This window comes from Diadema antillarum, unplaced genomic scaffold, assembly GCF_040938485.1.
Source record: "Diadema antillarum isolate AM-2024a unplaced genomic scaffold, OU_Dant_1.0 seq00000103_RagTag, whole genome shotgun sequence".
Classification (NCBI taxonomy): Eukaryota; Metazoa; Echinodermata; class Echinoidea; order Diadematoida; family Diadematidae; genus Diadema; species Diadema antillarum.
In genome coordinates, this window is record NW_027271190.1 from 1,611,310 (window position 1) to 1,632,735 (window position 21,426).

General features: G+C 41.0%; 1 pseudogene; it reads left to right on the top strand.

Moving 5' to 3' along the window:
• Window positions 1–21,426, top strand: part of LOC139726886 (transient receptor potential cation channel subfamily A member 1-like) — a 48,073-nt pseudogene that overhangs the window by 11,494 nt on the left and 15,153 nt on the right.

The following is a 21,426-nucleotide window of genomic DNA, read 5'->3' on the forward strand; positions in this document are numbered from 1 at the left end:
GTGCGGCAACGATCTGATTTGCGAATACTGTCCTAGGCTAAGGACCAGCGCAGCATCACGCCTCTTCTTACTGCCTGTATCGACGGGAAGACGGACGTCGCCCTCATGCTCATCGACAAAGACGCCAAACTGAACGTGTGGGACGAAAACTTTGACACGCCGCTCCACTTTGCCTTCAGGGAGGGCAACAAAAAGGTCGCCCGCAGAATCATCGAGAAGGGAAAGCAGGAAAATTGCCTGTACAAGGTGAGATTGTCACTGGTATGATACATCATTTTTTTTCCTTTGTGTGTGTGTGTGTGTGTGTGTGTTTGAGTGTACGTATGAAATTATATAGATGTAATGATTCTTGGATTATATGCTAACTTTTTGATAAAAATGAGTGCAAAAATTGCTATGACTGTGTAAATCTCGGCGCACTCTCCGGGATCGACACCCATCTGTCACACTGCCCTCTAATCAGACAGCCAGCCAGGTGAGCCAGGGTAATAACCCCGACGTTACCCAGACAACCCTTCATTTAGAACGCATGGTTCACCCGCGGAGACATTTTTTGACACACTAAACACGCATGCGGAACTCTGTGTCAGCTTTAAACAGCATCTCATCTAACAATTCTAGCGAGAAGTACTATGAATATATTCCATGTTCTGTTTTATTCCCAGCTGCTGACGGAAACCAACCAGGACATTGTTGCGCCAATTCACGAGGCGGTGAGATATGGCCACGAGGACCTGGTCCTACTCGCTCTGGAACTCGGTGAGGTCCACCAGGCACAGAACCATACCCTCTTACTCTTTTCTTGTTCTTTTTCATTTCTTTTTCTATGAATTGGATTGAGACTTTTGCCATTACTAAATCAGTCACTTTGCTACAAACAAGAAACGCTGGGGAGATTAACCGTACCCTTTTACTATTTTCTTGTTCTTTTTCATTTCTTTTTCTATGAATTTGATTGAGATTTTTTGCCAAAACTTCGTTAGTCGCTTTGCTACAAACAAGAAAAGCTTGGGAGATTCACCAATCTCTTAAAAATGAATAAATCACAAAGGCAGTGCATCGCAATAAAAACTACTAATGTCGCTATGGTGACTACTTTGCCTTGCATAATGCATGGTTCTCCAAATAGGTCTATAGTACAATGTCTTGACAACATGTGATGACAGTTTCACATAACTGACAAAATAATGAAATGACAGGTTAGTCACTGTCAGCTCTAAGATCTGTGTTTATCTACGACTGACGATAAGTATGGTTCTGCTATGAGATACACTGTAAATAATACGCTTCAACACTCCGTGAGTTTACTGAACAAAAAATGCAGCTCTTATGCTATTTATTTTTCCAACAAAAATCCAATCACCAAAACTATATATTTACAATAATTTCCCCCAAAAAACCTAATACAATTTCGTTCATATTTACACCAAAAATATTGACATATTCAGAAGCAATTCAGTGAAATAATAACGTTCAGGAGCAAATCAATAAGATTCTAGTAAATCCTAGGCTCATATAAACACCTCCTAGACTAATCTTATAAACACATCCTAGACCCGGGTTGAATCAAACACCTGTGGTTCAATACTTTACTGTGCGCACGTGTGGTTTTACTTTATATTATCCAACGGGGATGGGGGTGAAGCGGGTGGTGAAATAGTCCGTACGGTAATGCAGACGTTGCCAAGATAATCGCGATATCGAGGATGTCGTCCGGCTGGCGGGAATTGTCGTCGACCTAGATGCCACCGCGTGCACCGGAGGACTACCAAGGTACGGGAATTCTGTACGGGTAGCGGGAATTGCCCTCACGCTAACCGAGATGCCGTGGAGGTAATGGTGATGCCGTCAATATGATGCCGTTGAGTAACCTGACGGTGATGCCGTCGATGTAGTGATGATTCCGTCGAGCGTATTAGCTATGCCGTCGAGCGTATTAGCGATGCCGTCGAGATAACGATGATTCCGTCGAGCCCAGCTCGTCGGTGTCGATCTATATGGGGATATTATAACCACCTCTCATAACATTTTATATTCACAGGGTAATATCAATCATGAACCACGGTTCAATACTTCCTTATACTTAACCAATAATGCTCCTGTATAACACTATCACCACAAACCTATATATACATTCTACAGAAATAAACCATCGCCATGTATATAATCATAACTCACTTAACATATAAACATGACAGATCATCTCCTATAAACTATCTCACAACCGACAACCAAAAGCCAACTAAAACTGTATTCTCTTAACATATTATCCATTTCTCGTTAAAATCCTTCAACAACCAAAATTACATTGTAACTTGTCCCATAACAAACTTCTAACTTCATTCACTTTAATTATGAACAACTGAACCTGGATTGTATTTTCCTGATACCACCATAGAAAACCAAAATACACTGTATCCACAGCTATCGCTGTACATTTAACCATTCCACCTGTAACATTCACCTGCTGACTTAGCCTGTCTTCCTGCCAAACTACAACAAATCCTATTGCACTCTTATACAACATATCCAATCTGATATGTAACACAATCTTTACTCTAACATAATTAATCCATATAATAGTGAACCAGCGAACATAATATAAATATCTATATACAAAAAATAACAATAATGACAAACTCAGAATATTACAAAAACAAACTTAATACAGCTACAAAACTACTTACGTCTGATTTGGTGTTCAGACCCTGAAGTAATGGTGAGGAGGAGACTTCAGCTGTTGTCAGTGCCTGCAGCATGTCTTGCGCGTGCCCTGCCCTTATGCGTGGGGCTGCTGTGCCATGACTCTCCTGCCTGAAATGCAGCGCCAGTGCGTTGTAGGCCGATCAGCTACCTCTCTACTCCTATCACCAGTGAGTTAGAAGAGCATGTCCTGCTCTGATCGATGTTCAGATCCAAGTGATTTTTCCCTGCAAATTTACTTTCCTTGTCGCCTCTAATATAACTCCACCCTCTACTGTGCTTAAACTGTTTCCAACAAGCTTTCCCCTTTTTATTACATGTCCCTTTTCTTTCCAACTAATTCCCCCTTTTGGCTTTAAACCTATCTATCCCAACTATCTCCCCCTAACTAAATACCGATTCTTTCCTACCAACTCTCCCTTTCTACATTAGCCATTGACTCCACTGAGACTCCCTCTTTCTTCCACACTGTCCTTTCTCCCTAACCACTTCTCTCCACCTGGCTTGCCCGATTCTAAATTTCTATGCTGTTTACGCCTGCTGTCCCAATTTCCCACCTGATGGCTTGCCTGAACAAAGGAATCTCACACATTCCACACTCGCACTCTCAGTCACATCGTGACAGTCACAAATGTGTTGAATGTTCACTTTCCCTGAACCATAGGTTTGGGAATTTCAGGATTTTCACTTGACTTTTGACCCTTTCATAAGTTTATGCATTGAGTAATTTCTAAGGTAAGAAGAAAAAGTGCATTTTCAATTAACAAGTTTGCATTTTAGCCTGACCTTTGACTTTTGACCCTATGACTCTAAAATTCCCAAGAGAATCACTGTCAGGTATATGAACATGCATAAATATGTACTAAGTTGCATGATACCTTGAGTCGCTTTCAAGATATGGAGGAAAAAGTGAAATATAGCACTTTCACTTGAGCTTTGACCTTTTGACACTTGACCTTTTGACATGAAATTTCCAAGAGAATCTCCATTAGGTAATACATGTATCTGTATAATGTATAAACATGTAAGTTTCAAGAAAAATCATGCATGCATTGCATAAATATGACGGAAAAACTAGCATTTTGAGGAGCTGACATTGACCTTTGATCTATGACCCCTAAATTTCCTAGATAATCCCTGCTAGCCAGTAGGCTACATGCATATGTGCCAAGTTCCATAAAGATACCTTAAACCATTTGCTAGATATGGAGACAAAAGTGAAATGTCAACATTTTCACATGTCCTTTGACCTTTTGACCTATTACCTAATGATCTGAATCTCTCTTGGGAGATTTTTTTTTTAATTTGGAAGTGCATATACACACTAAGTTTCAAGAAAATACCTTCAGGCATTGCATAGATATGGGGGACAAGTGACATTTTGAGCATTTGACCTTGATCTTTAATATTTGACCTCTTACCGCTTCACTCAAAAACTAGTTTACTAAATAATCCATCATCCGTCATCCTTGGACCAGGTTTGGTGAAGTTTGCTTAATTCAGTCATGCCACAAGCAATACTTCTATGTAGATTCCTCATATTTAACATGTTAAAAAATGAGTTCTCGCGTAAACGGATAGATTTTAGGATATGACCTTGACCTTTGACGTCTGATCGATTTCACTCAAAAAACTGATCAGTATTTGCCCCATCATGCATACTTTATCATAGGACAAAGTTTGGTGAAATTTGCGTAATCCAGTCTTGAGTTATTACGTAAATAGATACAAATTCATGACATCGACATACAACCTTTGACCTCTGGTCGATTTCACCCAAAATCTAATCAAGTATTTGCCCTATCATAGTTTATACTTTAAGAAAGTTTGGTAAAATTCCACTCAATATTACTCAAGTTATCGGATAGACAAATGGGTACGGACGAACAACCTGAAAACATGATTCCTCCGGCACTCTTAGGGCGGAGGCATATCTAATCTCTATCATTTAGACTCTGATATTTTGCCAACTCACGCCACCCTACTTGCCCCATAACTGCAGTTGTTCTTTTCAAATATGAGTACAGAATGACCAGTCGGTGTGATTATTTCATTTGATGAAAAAGACAAAAAAAAAAAACCAAAACGAATGAGCTTTATGCCTGTATGTATTCTTGTTGTTATCCTTCTTATCTCCTTTAGGCTTTTTAATTATCGTTTTTGTTGGAGAGCGTATCAAATTAGCATCGTTGTAATTCTTCTAATTTATTATTTCTTATCATCACTATCAAAGCCTGCTTTTGAATATGATAATATATTCGTGTGTGTGTGTGTGTGGGGGGGGGGTGTATGTGTGTCTTTATGCGACTTCATTTAAGCGTCTGTTTCGCAAAAGTAAGATGCATGGAAACAAAGATTCGGAAACCGACTGTCCTTTCTTTTTCTCCTGGTAGTGAAAACTGACGAGCATAATGAAATAGACAAAAAATTAATCAACTTCTGCGGGGAGAACGAAGTCACTCCCCTCCACGAAGCCTGCCGTTTCGGCCGTCTGGAAATGGTCGAGATGCTGTGTGAAAAGGGTGCGAGAATCAATGTCCAGGACTGGGATGGTTTATCCCCACTGCACTTCGCGTGCGCAAACAACCATCGAAAAGTGGCCGACTATCTGATTGCAAAGTGAGTGAGGGAGTGTCAAGCCCCGTGGTGTAAAAGACGAAAGGTGTCCATCATACTTCATCAATACACGTCAAGTGGTCACCAAACAATCGGGAGCCGCTTAAAGGTGAAATCCAGTCCAAATACAAGGAAAAGTAGATATTACGCGGTGCGTAAAATATGTCCCCGCCGGAAGTAGCATTTAGTAGCAAAATGTACAATATCGGTAAAAAATCAAGGTCAAAGGTCAAAGAAGTCAAAGGTCAAAATTCTGTGTAGAAGTTTTGAAGCCCTCACCTAGTGCCATCACAAAAAGCAAACGGAATCGAAATCGGGTTAGAAATGGCGAAGGAGTAGCATTTTGTAGCCAATGTACAAAATAGGTCAAAAATCAAGGTCAAAGGTCAAAGAAGTCAAAGGTCAAAATTCTGTGTAGAAGTTTTGAAGCCCTCACCTAGTGCCATCACATAAAGAAAACGGAATCGAAATCGGGTTAGAAATGGCAAAGGAGGAGTATTTTGTAGCCAATGTACAATATAGGTCAAAAATCAAGGTCAAAGGTCAAAGAAGTCAAGGGTCAAAATTCTGTGTAGAAGTTTTGAAGCCCTCACCTACAATTGTACAGACTGTAGTGCCATCACATAAAGCAAACGGAAATGAAATTGGGTTAGAAATGGCAAAGGAGTAGCATTTTGTAGCAAAATGTACAATGCAGGTCAAATATCAAGGTCAAAGGTCAAAGAAGTCAAAGGTCAAAATTCTGTGTAGAAGTTTTGAAGCCCTCCCATAGTGCCATCACATAAAGCAAACGGAATCGAAATCGGGTTAGAAATGGCGAAGGAGTAGCATTTTGTAGCCAATGTACAATATAGGTCAAAAATCAAGGTCAAAGGTCAAAGAAGTCAAAGGTCAAAATTCTGTGTAGAAGTTTTGAAGCCCTCACCTAGTGCCATCACATAAAGCAAACGGAATCGAAATCGGGTTAGAAATGGCGAAGGAGTAGCATTTTGAAGCAAAATGTACAATATAGGTCAAAGGTCAAGGTCAAAGGTCACAACTGAAATTCTGTGTACAAGTTTCAAAGCTCCCATGTAGTGCTATCATATAAAGCAAACAGAATCAAAATTGGCTCATAAATGACAGAGAAGTAGCAAATTGAACGTTTTGATCACACACGGACGCACAGACAGACAGACGGACGGACAGACAGACGGACGGACGGACACACGGACACACACACGTACGGAGCCCGTTTCATAGTCCCCTGCTCGAACTCGTTCGGCGGGGACAATAAGTTAGTATGATAAGAAATAGTAAAAATGTTACGAGTTCAAGGGTATAAATATGGTAGAATGGGATGAAAAATAGGAAATTATGACATTTTTAAGTTTCGCATTTTTTTTTTTTTTTGGGGGGGACAGCTCTTGAACAGTCAATATTATGAATATTCAAATGGCAAAATGAGCATGCCATTCCCTCACAACTGTCTTACCATATGGTTTGTGCATAAAATTTGGAAATTTCCAGTTTGTCATTAAAACGCAATGAGGCCGGATCGAGGCTCAAATCCTTGTATCTGTAATTGGACACTATTCTGAAGTTATTCAACCAGGAATAACGTTATGTTTCAGATGTCATTGACAGAAACAATGAATCTTCGTCATTTTTTTTTACACGATCAATGGAAAATTGTGAGAGTATGACATGGTTGGCTCACTCATTGGCACATTCATATTCACTGTAAAAGAACTGTTTTGCAGAAATTAGCAAAACTTCAAAAAGGCATTTTTACTTCTTTATTTTTCATCCAATTTCAGTCAAATTTTTACCGTTGAACTTGTAAGATTTTTCACTTTTTTTATCGGACTTACTTATATTTGGACTGGATTTCCTCTTTAATGGGAGGAAAAAGTTTTTGCCTGACCTTATGGAGGTACAAGTGTATCACATACATGACATGCCTCCTTCCCGACTATTGCATCATGGAGCCGTGCATCCCTATGTTCTTCTAATATTGTAACTAGTTGGAAATCCTAATAAAGCGAGTACTTGTTGCTCATTTTTGTCGATTGCTATTGCCAAGGAACTAAACAACAATAATGAAAAAACATCAACACAGTTGATGATGTCATTTATCGTAAACTATGCGATTCGTGTATGTTAGGGGAATTCGCAATACATGCAATAGCAAAGTTAGTAGTCAATCAATGTCACTGCCAACAAGGCCCATCAATGAAAAATACTTGCTCTTCGCAAATATTTTCTTTTTGTTTTATCGTGATAGTAAGGTAACCTCACGGTAATAATCCATATATCATCTCACATGTATATAAAATCAAAATTATATTGTGATGGAATTACCATTGAGATCACGTTGTTATAAGCATGAATTCCCTATTTAAACAATAAAGTTTATGCAGCATTGGATATTGACTTTCTTCCTTCACACCATTTGTTTATTGATTTGACTCGATGAAAGTACAATCACTGAGATCAGATGATAAAATATATTAAAATGAAATAACGTGACACGCAAAGAAACGAACATTTGCAAAAAAAAAGAAAAGAAAATGAATTGTGAGACACCCTGGACCATTGAGAAACATGGAATAGATACACGCGTTTCTTAATGTTTTCAAATAGATGTTACAGCGAAGGTTGCCTGCATATTGCATGTATATTCAAGTGGGTCCCTCCATTTTTTTTACACAGTGCATATTGACAATTATTTCACTTTCGTTACCCCAGCAAGTACTGCAATGTATCGCTACTGTAAGTTTTTCAATTATTGTTGTTTTCTCTGTACAACTTTACATGTGTTGTTTCTGTCACTCAAGAAAGTGAGATTTACATTTATATATTATTTTATTGTGGAAAACGAAATAAATTTGAACTTGAACTTGAACTTGAATTTGAATATTGCACCAAGTAGCAAAAACCAACTTGCGCAATGGGCAGCTCCTAGATTTTGAGTATCGCTTATATTTGGCAAGGGTAGCTGGACTACAGAATTTGGTAATACGTTGCTGAATCAAATGTGCCCATGATAACCTGAAAGCATTAGTAACTGGGCTGACTGTGTTAATTTCTCAGGGGGGCAGACATAAGCCTCACAGACTACGAGGACCTGACGCCTCTACAGACGGCGGCCAACTCAAATAACTTCGACACCCTCGTCGCCCTTCTCTATTACCTGCACAACCTGAACATGACCACACTTGACCAAGACAGCCACAACGCCGCCGAAAAGCTACTCACATGGGCTGCAGAGCAGAACAAGGCCGATACTTTGCAGGTAAGTAGCGTTTGTCATTCTTGTTCTACTGCGCAAGTTATGCGGTATTATTCCTTTTCTTTATTTTCATTTTCTCACTAATAACGGTACTCTTTCCAATACATCCTTTCTTTCCATCTTTTTCCTCTATTTTCAAACTTTCCTCCGTTTCGTCTAACATGTCTGACATCGTCTAACTTTTTTTCTCTCCACTCTCCCTTTAGACTTTCCATCTGTCCGACGTATTCGTCTCTGTACAGTCTTATGCTTAACCGGAGCGCTAAATTTGATGGTACATCTTTATATACTATGGATTATCAAAATATCTTGTCAGTAGTTGTTCCTTCAGTTCCAATTTGAGTCTGATATTTAATATGTTACTCCGTGGCCGTCACCCCAGTAAAGCACACTGCTGACGGTCTTCTCAAATTGGTACCTCAAGATGTGTACACGTCAGCGTTATTTCTTTCATGTACTTGTATGAGTATACCATTTGTGAGTCTAGTAATCACCGATTTTTTTCACGTTATTTACAAAAATTGTTAATAATGTGAAAAAACCAGGTGATTCTTCCAGCAAAGGGTGGAAACTTTGATCGGTGATCAATGAATATTAATTATTCATTAATCTATGAACGTATTTATTTCTGCAAATTGATAAAGAAAACAAACAGAAACTGACATAATGCCTTAATGTTCTTAATCGTCTCCTCCGTTGTTTTCCTGCTCTGTGCTACTCTGTTTTCTTGTTCTTCTATTTCTTTCTTGTTTTTCCTTTCTTATTCTTCTTATATGCTTCCTCCTCCTCCTTTTATTTTTTGATAAATTTATTAATCTCCTCCATGTTTTCATCATCATCTTCTTCTTCCTTTTCTCACCAAGTCGACTCTTCTTCATTCTTTTCGCATTTGAATGTACCATTTTATTTATCATATGCAACGACTGATGAGTTCAAATCCTCCCTCTTATTGATGTTTGTTGTTGCTGCACCAATCAAAGGCGTGAAAACAAATTTTCCCTCTATAAAAACAGAAAAGGGAAAGGATTTCCATCTAACCCGGAAGATGCGGGAAAGGCAAAGCTAATGATACTGTTATCATGATTATGGCTCAGCCTGGAGCATATGAAGTTCCATGGATTCTTCCAGCAAAGGGCGGAAACTTTGATCATGTATATTGATGCTTTATTTTTTTCTCCCTTCATGACTTAGCTAATACTCCACCAATGCCGCAGTCTACATGGTATAAGCGACGAGTGTATTGCCGAATACATCCACCACGCGTCGAAGAATGGACACACTGAGTGAGTCGTATGTAAATCATAATAGTGCGAACCGAACTAACGAAAAAAAAAGAGATCTTGCCTAGCAACCAGAAAGAAATTCGAAGATTGCCTCACAAAATAGCAACATATGTAAATATGTTCATTCAGAATAGATAAATTGAATTGCCTTCTCGAAATACGGCTTATAGGAAGGGATATAATCGTGTAAAAAAAAAAAAATCACCGAAATATTCGTGCGTGTACATTTTCTAATGGGGAACCGTTTTATTCGCTCACATATTCCTTTTTTTTTCTCTTTCTCCCCTCACCCTCTCTTCCCAAAACCTCTTCCCATCTCTCCTTCCCCTTTCTCTCTCTCTCTCCCAAACATCTCTCTCTTTCCCTCTGTCTCCCCTGCCTCCAACCCTCCATCTATCATCCTCCTTCGCTTTCTCTCACTTATGTTTTTCCTCCCTCATTCTCCCTTTCCGTCCCTGCAGAACGGTGTCGGTTCTCTATCGTTGGAAACGGGAAGTGGTCGAAGTCTGTGACGTTGACGACAACACGCCACTCCATCACGCCGCCAAAGCCGGGCACGACGAGACCGTCGATGCGCTCATTAAGGCAAAGGTCGAGGTCAACACCCCGTGAGTGACCATAGATCCAATTGAGGAGCCTGGGCAGTGTACTAAAAAACAATAACACACGAAACAATGAAAATCGGACAGTGCTATGCCTGGTTTAGTTATATGTAATTTAATTTAATGTAAAACGACTATTATATTGTGAAACAAAAATATTGTTAAAATGGTGAAGATTAGCAAGAGAATGAATACACCTGTCAGTACAGGGCTTCATCAATTTTGAACATGACAGTCATCTGCTATTATGAGTTTGATTGAAAGTTGGTGCGTGTCACTTCAAAAATTAGCAACAGAATCTATGACTTATAATCTGTTTTCATCATTTGCCATTCGGTAAAATTTCGGTTTTCTTTCTGGAAAAACATAATTTCTCGCTCATTTCTCCTCGTGCCGACAGAGAGAGAGAGAGAGAAAAAAAAAAACGGCGTGAAAGTTAACTTTGGGCTAATGCCAAGACATGGTGTAGCCTTTTGTCCCGTCGATAGCACATTTTTGATGCTCTGATCGTTTAGTTTAATGGTATTTTTAAAGCCAATTCAAGGTTTCCATTACACTAAAAAAAAAAAAAAAAAAAAACAACCCAAAACAAATGTCATGTTACCTCATAACACACTCTATCGAATCCTACGGATAACATTGCCAGTAACATGATTCTGCGTGAGCAGAAGAGTTTGAGATAAAGTCTGCGGGTGGTGGAGGTGTGCGGAGTGTGGAGGGGGTGTTGTAGAGTGAGAGTCAAGGAGAGAACGTTTGATGACCAAATTGAGGGCGGAGGAGAAGAGCTTGCGCCGTAGGTGGATGCAGGCAGAAGGTGAGAGAGCTAGTCTGTAGGGCCTGTATGAGGATCTGAAGAAGAGGTATGCGGATGTGAGGAGAGCTTTATCAGCGTAAGAAGCATGCGAGTAGAAAGATACCCTGGGCTAGGCGGGAGTTTTATAGTAATCCGCACAAGTTCAAAAAGAGACTGTTCGAGGAAGGGGTATCAGGAAGTTTGGAGGTGTTGAAGGAAGAGCTCGAGAAGCATCTGAAGGCTTCATAGTTATTGTGATGGAAGGAGAGAGAAGCCTTTTGCTGGGGTGGCAGGGCCCAAGGTGGGAGTGCAGCTTGGCAGAATGGCTTTTCCTACAAGATGTTCAAGTATTGTCCTCGTGTCCGAAGGGTGTTGTGGCGGATCCTTATAGGGTGGTATTGTTCCAGCCAGCTGGTGTGTGGCAGAAAGGGTGTATATCCCGAGAGGAAAGGACGCCAAGGGCATTGGTCAGTTTATGGACCAATTTGCGCGTCTCAACGTTGACGTTAAGATCCTTTTAGTGTCATAGCGAGGGGGTTCATAGAGTTTGTGATGAAGAACCAATTATAGACACCTCTGTCCAGGAGGCAGGAATCCCGGGTTTCCCTGGGCACCCGGAGCAAGTCCAGAAGATTTGGGAGTAAATTAAGAGGTGCAATCATGAGAAGGAGGATGTGGATGTTATTTGATTGGACTTTGCAATGGCGTTTGAATCAGTGCCTCACAGTTACCTCAGTTTTGCTCTGGAGTTTTTCCGGGTGCCTAGGATATGATCCAGGAATTGGTGCAGAACTTCTACAACCAGTTTAGGGTGAAATTTACAATCCAGACTTACACGACAGAATGGCAGTCGTTAGAGATTGGCATCCCCGTGGGGTGCCCAGTCTCACCGCTGCTGTTTATTGTAGCGATGAAGTTATTAACCCAGTGTGTTGCTTCGAGAATTGAGGGGTTGACGCGGGCTGCAGAAGTAGTTGTACCTTTAGTAAGGGCTTTCATGGATGATCTCACCATCGTGTCTGGCAATGAGACCTAGGTTGGAGACGGTCTCCATACAGGTTACAGGAGTTGGTGGCCTGGACACGGATGAAGTTCAAGGCCAGGAAAAGCCTTTCAGTGCCAATGCGAAAGGTAAAGGTGGTCGCAAGGAGGTTTCAGATTAGGGAGAGAGGATATTCCGCAGGTTTCTGAGCGGAGGTGGAAAGCCTTAGACGATGATATGAGGGCAATTTGAATGATAGGAATCGAGGTGTTCAGATCTACGACAAAGCGGTGGAGTGGCTGATTAGGATGGGTACGGTGCTGTCAGTTTGGCTTGCTACCACGGATCATGTGGCAACTGCAGGTGTACGAGATGGCAGTGACCAGGGTTTAGAGGATGCATCAGAAGATAAACTCGTACTACCGGAAGTCGTTAGGCGTTCCTCGAATGTTAACAGATCTGGCATTCCTTTGCAGATCACGTAAGCTGCAATTGCCTGTGACGTCAGTGGTAGAGGAGTTTAAAGCTGTCAAGGTCAGAATAGTGATGATGATAAGAAGGAGCCACGGCGACCAGACCATAGCAAGAAATAGGCCACCGATACGCACGGGAAGAAAGTGGAGGGCAGAGGAGGCTGCTTATGAGGCAGTAGCAATGGCAGAGTGGAAGGAGATGAGGGGTGTTGTTCAGGAGGGGCGGAATGGGGTCGGGTTTCATCAGGGTGTGAGATGGTACAGCAAGCGAGGCAGGAAGGGTAGGAGGGAGTTGGCGGTGGAGGCGTGAAGGGGGAGGGGGAGGAGGAGGAGTACCGGCTAGGCAAGGCTGTACAGCAGGAAGTACAGGGGACTTTGACTCGATGGGAAGAGGTGGAGCAGAGGAAAGGTGTCGTGAAATAACCCCAGGTCAATGTCGTTTGGAGCTGTGCGCTACATGAGCAGTTGCACCTTTAATGTTTTGCATTCGCCATTAAATCTGAAGAGGTGGGCCGTTTTAGAGGACGATGGATGTAGGGTTTGCAAGAAGGCGAAGGGTTTCGCTAGAGCACAGGTCATTCTGTCAGTGTGTGGAGGATTATTGCAGGCCTATACATGGAGGCACAATCAGGTGTTGAAGGAGACTGCGGAAGTAGCAAGGATGGCAGTGGAGGCGAGAAGGAAGAATGGGTCCCCTAGGTGAGAAGAATCTGTTTTGTGAAGGAGGGGTGAGATGCAGTGCGAGAAGGAAGGGCCAAGGTGATGACGTTGGAGGGATGCTGGGGTGAATGGAAGGTGCGGGTAGACGAGGGGATGGTGGTGACCCGAGGAGATGGTGGTGACTGCCTTGCGGCCGGACATGTTGTTGGGTGGCTAGGTCTAGGGCAGTAATGGTGGAGCTGACAGTGCCATGGGAAACGAGGATGGATGAGGCAAGGGAAAGAAAGTTGGATATGTGTGCTGAGTGGAGAGAGTAGTGTGAGAGAAGGGAGTGGAGAGCAGAGGTGCATACTATGGAGGTGGAGTACGTGCTGGGGATTCACTGGACGATCGACGAGGAGGTGGGTCAGAGTGCTGAGGTAGGTGATAGGGAGGGAGAAGGTGGATTAAGAGGATTTGTGCAGCAATGGAGAAAGGATCTGCATGGATTGTTGGAAAGGCATGGGTGGTGGAAATAGGGGGTGTAGAGAGATTGGTGCCAATTTGAAATAAAAGAGGGGTTATTAATGCCGAGTGTTTTGAGATGCCATTGGGGTGCTGTCTAGGAAATCCCAACGCACCAACAGTCAGCTAGGGGGAGGTGTCCAGTACTTAGGCTAAATAGCCGAAACACTGGTGATCCCTGGTGTTCAGCTGACGACCCATTGGCATTGGTGAAAGCAACGTTTTTCCATTAATTACCCTGCTCAACTTGTTAACATGTAGCACCTATAATAGTGCGATTCAAACTTGCATTGCAGGAATGGTAAAGAAGAGTACGAACGAACACCTCTTCACTATGCTGCCGCCAACGGCTGGATCCGTACTGTTAATCTGCTCCTAGAGGCAGAAGCTGATGTCAACGCTATTGACAAGCTACAGGTATTTATATTTCTTGATGTAAACTTTCTAATCTCAATTAGATAGGGGAGGGGGAGCATAACATTCAGCTCACTTGTGGATGGAAAATTGATTTCATAATTAGGATTTTGTAAAACTGACTGCCTGCAGTATAAAGTAAACTAGATTCACTAACTACATGTATCAAATATGATGAATGCAGTAAATAATGAATGCAACACCTGGTGCCATCGATACATTGTACAGTTGCACATTATGAAAGTGTAGAGAACAAGGAAAGGATAGAAATATGTAACATATAAGCTATTCAATAAAAATTAATATTCAACCAAAACAAGATGCGAACATGTAGCGGCTTTAGACGCTACGTAGATGCTTCTGCTCTGCTGCTCGGATCGTCGGTGGAAGATCATTCCAAGGAGCATGGGACTGCATGATAAAAGGCCCTTTCCGAGTCTAGAGATGCTCTTTTGACTTTTAATTGTTCACTATTACATGAGCGGACATTTCTGCTAGGAACATTTTATGCTGCCAGGTTTTGCAAATATTTCGGAGACCAATGGAGATGAAGAATATACTGCTTTCCAGGCGTGGAGCAGAATTTTGCAGGTGAAGATTTTATAAGAACTGGGGTAATGCTGGAGAAGCGAGACGTTCCACTGAGGGCCCGAGCAGCAGAATTTTGAGCTTTCTGTAGTTTGGCCAGCTGGTAGAATGAATCAATAATGCATTTTAATAATCAATACAAGACAGGATATAATCAGTGTATGACTGAATAGAAGAGGCTGCAACTTTTCTCATATTTGAATGTTTCGTAATTGCAAATATAGATAGACATATGGTACACGTGGTATGTGTCGCCATTGACTTTAAGGGTCAAAGTAAACTCCAAGGTTCCTTAAATTTGATACAGATTGTACATTGAAACAGTCCTCTAGGGACACCATACAAAACTTTACCAGAGAACGACATGAATTCATTGATCGGAACATCGTAACTGCTTGCGAACGGTCAAAAACACAGATAAGAAGATATCAATGCAAGAGCACATCTTTCTGATCAATGGAACAAAACCTTGTGATAGATATATTTGTGCAACATAAAGCGAGAAGAATACCATTCTTCTTTCTATTTTGAAAACCTATCGAAACTCGCCGAACACACACGATATGCGTGACGTCACTGACGGCAAGCAAAAGCAGACTAAGTTCTATAGACAAACGTACATAATCAAAGGTGTATCCGTTTTTCTAGTTTAGCGTTTGTATTGATATTTTAGTCGGTATAACTGCCATAATGCAAAATGAATCTAACGATTTTCAGTGTCATATTTGAATAATCTGCTGTAAAACAAAAAACAGTAACGACAACCTATCAAACGAAAGATAGAATTCTACGTCTTTCATATCACTTGCCCGATCAGAACACATTGGTAAAAAGTCATCGTCAGCATTCACTTGGCCCTACTACTGTTTTAGTTATGCATGCAGGTGCATGGTTGGTTTGCTGTTCATTTTACATTCACCATGTTTAGACGGACTTCTTTTACTCGAAAATGCGACGGACCTCGCCTTCTAAAAACGTATATGCCTTTCCAGTGATGGTTTCTTAGTTGGGCTTTGGTGTAGCAGCGTTCTGTACCAACTTTTCTTGAATAATTTGACGTCATAAAAAATGCGATATTCTCCATATCATAGATGACACCTCTGCACCTCGCGTGCAAAACCGGTTACATCGACATGGTCAAACTCCTCGTCTACAACGAGCAGACCGACATTCTTCTCCGAGACATAGATGGTCTAAACTGCCTCGACCACGCCATCGAGAACAGACATGAGTACGTACTCAATTCAATATCAACCTTTGAAAATGATTACGTGATCTTCTAGCGGCGGCTTGTATGACTCAGTCCTGTGTGCTAATGGAAATCATATATCGCTTCCTTTTTCGCAGACGAAAAGATAATTTTACACATCTAATTTCTGCACAGCAAATAACCAAACAAACAGTTACAAGTTTACAACAACAAAAAAACAGCAACAAAAAATAAAAACCAAACAAAAACAAAAACCAAACAAACAAAAACAAACAAACGAACAAAAAAATGTTTTCAGCGCAAAAATATAACCCTACCGCGCTCACAATTCACGGTCTCTATCTTTTTCTTTCTAATGCCACTTACGCACTTCCGGGTTAAAAAAAAAGTGGGAGGGGGACCCAAAGTGGTGATACCTTATGTATTCCTTTGTATGGTGCAAAAAAAGGGGGTGGCGAGGCCCCGTGTGAGTGTGTGTGTGTGTGTGTGTGTGTATGTGTGTGTATTCGCGTATAGAAAATGGTACCCGAATGAGGGTATGTAGGGACTGAAGCGAGTATTGCATGCTCACGACGACTATTGAGCAGGTTCGCTTCGAATTGTTGAATCCCCGGGTGCAGGGGACAATATGATTAACTATTCTCATCGTTTGAAAAGGAAAGAAAGGGTGTCGATATTTTAATGTAGAACAATTTCCTCAGACAAATAAAAAAAAATCTATAAACACTCTCAAGAGGAGAGATGACACAATGGCGTTATGAGTTCCTCTTACACTTGCGATCAAACTTGGCAAAGCTGTCGTCTGAAAGAGATTAGAGTTTTATGACCACCCTGGGATGATTGAGATTATTACTCTGTCCATCTCGTCCAAGTTGAAAAAAAAAACCGGGTATAATATATCTGGCATTGTTGTCGTGACAGTGATGGCAGCACCCTCCTCAGTGTTGTGATCATAATCCCCAATATAGTACACCTTTTTCCAGTTACCATTATCATCAGTATTGTCAAAATCTTATGTTTAATTACCCTCTTCTTGCCATGGGTTAGCGACATCGCAAACTTTTTCGTGAGGCATGACAAGTGGAAGGAGCTGATGTCCGTCTGTACGTGGGATAGTGAAAAGAAGAAAAGGAAAACGCCAATGAGGCAGCTAATCAAGCATATGCCAGGTAATCTCTTCTTGCCTTTAAACTATCCAGACTTTACCGGTTCTCTAGGTTATGGCAGGCTAGGTATGCGAACAGCGTTATTATCCCTCTGCGTTCCATACAAGAGGTTGATCATGTCAACTCTAGATTCTGCCCGGTTACCTTTCGTACTACCACTGATCAACTACTGGCCAAATGATGAAATTGTTTGTTGACTCATGATAATGTTACTTGACAATATTATACAAATATTGACTGCTCATGAGGATGATGGTGGAAATTATCATTCCCGAGGTGCTTTTCATACCGAGCCTTCTATCACCCCGAGGCGTTAGCCGAGGGGTGATGGAAGGGTCGGTATGAAAAGCACCGAGGGAGTGATAATTTCCACCACCATCCGAATACAGAGCAGTTAATATTTGTTTTATATACCTCATCGTTTAAGACTTAACCAAGATCTAGGGCTAGGCAAATACGAAGTAAATTCTAACTGTTACGCCTAAACGTTAGCCCTAAAATCAGGCCACAGCCTGCGCTTGCTTGCATGGTTTTCGTGCATTTCGTACACTGTCCAGTACGCACGGTACATTGTACTCACTCACACGGCCTTCGGCGAGCTCCTGCATAAAATCTTGGCAGAAGATTACAGTATACATCCAGTTTCCCGTCGCTCGTGTTTTAATTCGATATTTCCGACATGCTGAGATTTGTCTCTGCTTCGGGATCCTAAGAAATTCTAATTGCAAAGTGTACGATCTTTGATCCAGCTCACTTCAAATCACGAAGGAGCGCTCGATCGCCATGCCACGTTGAAACATGCCTGCTGTGCGCTAGTGCGATGATTTTGCATGTGTTTATACGATGCGCGTATAGTGAACGTCCTTGGGTAAACGGTGGAGGGGTTAAGGACACCGCGCGCGAAGTCTAGTGTACTTGTTATGTGTACAAAAGTCGCGGAGGGTTTACGAATTCTATCACGAGGGATTTGCCTTTCTATCACTTACATGAAAACCCTAAGGCAAGATAGCCGGGACTACACCTTGTCACGTGATATACTTTTGACCAATCAGTGATACGAATCTCACTTATGAGGTATATAATATTGATTACATGATTGAGTGCTATGATGATGGTATGTGATTGAATGATTATTGAATTCCTTTCAGATGCAGAAAACTTTGTCGACTTTGCGATTAGAGTGTCATTTTTCTAATTCGTTTGTTTGTCTTAATCCCTCTTAAAAACAATGTTGCAGAAATAGCCAAGCAAGTGATGGACCGTTGCATTACGCACAATCCCGAGGTGGAACCGAATCACCCCGATTACTGGGTGGAGTTCGACTACGAGCTCCTGGAAGACTCATTCTCCAACTGGGAGAAACCAGTTAATCTCGACGGTGAATACTATGTCTGTTGCCAAGTTATTTATCGTCATAGATATCATCATTACTTTGTAAATTGACGTGTGTCTTTTGGCGGTTGACTTCCATTCAACAAAGACACTCTCAAAGACCCTCCGATTCAGCTCTTCTACTCATTTGGTATCGGTATTAAAATGTAGTAGTATAGTGAGCTCAAGTTTCTTTCTTTTTTTTTTTTTTGCTTAAGGGATGGCAAAGTTTCGGTTGGGATGGTGCTTCAGATCTTTTTTGTGGGTGTGAGATGAGAAACTACATATGAAATACAGAGGAGCATAAAATGAAATGCCTGGATACTGAAATTCAGTAAGAATTGTATACTCTTTCATATGCCATATTAAGTGGTTTCTCATTATCTTGCAAAACAAAAAACAAAAAACAAAAAACAAAACAAAACAAAACAAAAACAAAATATGAAGCCACATCTCAACCCAACCTTAACCATTTCTTTGATACATTTTTAGCATGTGATTAATATATGATTTTTATTTCTTTTAGGATTCATGAGATAAACTCCTAGAGATGCACAGGTAGATACAACACGGACAGTGACGGAAGGGCTTGTAAACTCGACAGGGATTTTGATATAAATATCAGTATAGATGTACAATGTACTTGGGAATGACTAATCATCATCAAAATATTGATTTGTGAAAAGAATGTTCATGCAACGCCCACAAAACTATACATATAAGACTGTTTGCGAAGTCATAACGCCATTGGTGAAGAGAACAATGACAGTCATTGATATGTCAATCCCATCTGTAGGTGAAGATGGGAACGAGGAAGAAAAAGAGGAGAACGACCAATGTGACGCTTACGGTATAGAAGCTGATGATGCTATCGGCAACGGCGAACACAGGGAGACATCATTTACCAACCAACCAACGGCAAAACGACTTCGAAAGAGACCGATGACGAGGTCAAGAAGACCAATTCAGTGCCTGATGACAAGGAGTCGACCCCGACAACGACAGACCAATATGACTCCGAAGGACACCTGAGAAACGACGCGACGCCGTACACAACAGATTTCAAGGACATCGCACGCAACCATCCTCTCAATATCATGGTAAGTTAACAAACTTGGGTGGAGAGCACTATCGCATATAGTGGATAAGACCCTTGACTTTGAGAAGTTCCGAAATCAAATCATGGCAAGTGCCTGCGTCCTTGAACATTTTTTTTTTCACCCACCTTGTCTCTGTAGACCCAGGGGTATAAGCATGATAAACGGTACCTGGCAGCGCTATTACGTGGCGAGTGTAATAGCATTGTGTGATTGGATTATGAGTATAATCGAAGTGAATTGAATGGAAATGACAGGGCCCTCTGGTTTCGCAGTAGTAACACAGGTTAAAGAAGATCCCATCTATCTTTTCAGATTATCTCAGTTTATTGTAGTGTACCAGCAGAATGGCAATAAAGGTATAAATGCTAAGTTATTCGTAATTCCCATCCTTGCGAATTAAAGAAAAGTGCATGGATTTCGATATTATTTCGTTATTGTTGATAACGTGTCTGTCTTTGGCTTTTTTCTTTAATGAAACTGATCTGGGTTAGGCGTGTCTCTAAAAAGTTTCAGATGTTCCACCACAGGTATCCGCAGAGCGGACCAATCTCCTTACACACCCCCTTGTGACCAGCCTCATCAATCTAAAATGGATCAAGGCGGGACGATTGCTCGTGGTGGTCTCCCTAGTCTTCTGCGTCCCCCTCGTGGTCATGCTCACGGGCTACGTCCTCATCATTCCACCAACTTACTTCGTGCGCTTCGCCAACGACACCGATGGCGTAACATGGTTTGCAAACGGCGAGGATCGATGGGTTGGAGAATTCTCCGAGGCCACTCTCTTCTTTTTCGGCCGTATTGGCAACTGGGTCATACTTGTACTTGCTGTCTTCAATCTCATTCGTGAAGTAAGTCTGTAAGCAGAAAAAAAGCCCGTATAGTATTAAAGGAATGTATTCTTTTTTTCCAAAGGTTTATTTATCCAAAAATGAAATAAACTTCGCTATTCCGAAGGTTCGTAATTCCGCAACACACAAATTCCCTTCACCTATAGTTTAGATATTTGTCAATCCCGAAATGAAATAGGGTGTATTAATTCCAACATTATTTTGTGGCGTTATTCCGAAGATTCGTTAATCTTTAAAAAGAAGGTCGTTGAACCAAAAATACAAAAAAGGTTCGTCCACAATTGTAACCTTAGAAATGAATAAACTGATGAAGTCATCACCTCACAGTTTTCCCCGAGATCATGTACAAAAATAAAAAAAAGAACTTTTTGTATACCAAGAGAGCGAAATTATTATGCTATTTCCGGCTCAATAACTTTGAAATAATAAACAATTTGATATAAAAATTATCAGGATTTAAGAGTGTGGCATGATTACTTTTTAACAACAACATCAAAATCTGGAAATTTCGAGACTTTACTTACAAGCTATATGGCAAGTTGTGAAGCTATAAGCTCAGCGTGTTTATATTGGATGTTCGCTGCTGTTGAAGAACTGTTATCGCCCTCCAAAAAATAATGATAATAATAATAATAATAATAATAACAATAATAATAATAATAATAATAATAATAATGATAATAATAATAAACAGATGAACAGAATTAAAACATACTTCTTTACTTTCTTGCTTCTTAATCGATTTTGATCAAATTTTCACTGTTGTGCTCTTTATAGTTTTACTAGCCCGACCAGACGCCGATTTATACAGCGACTGGGCTGTCTATAGTTACAGTTTT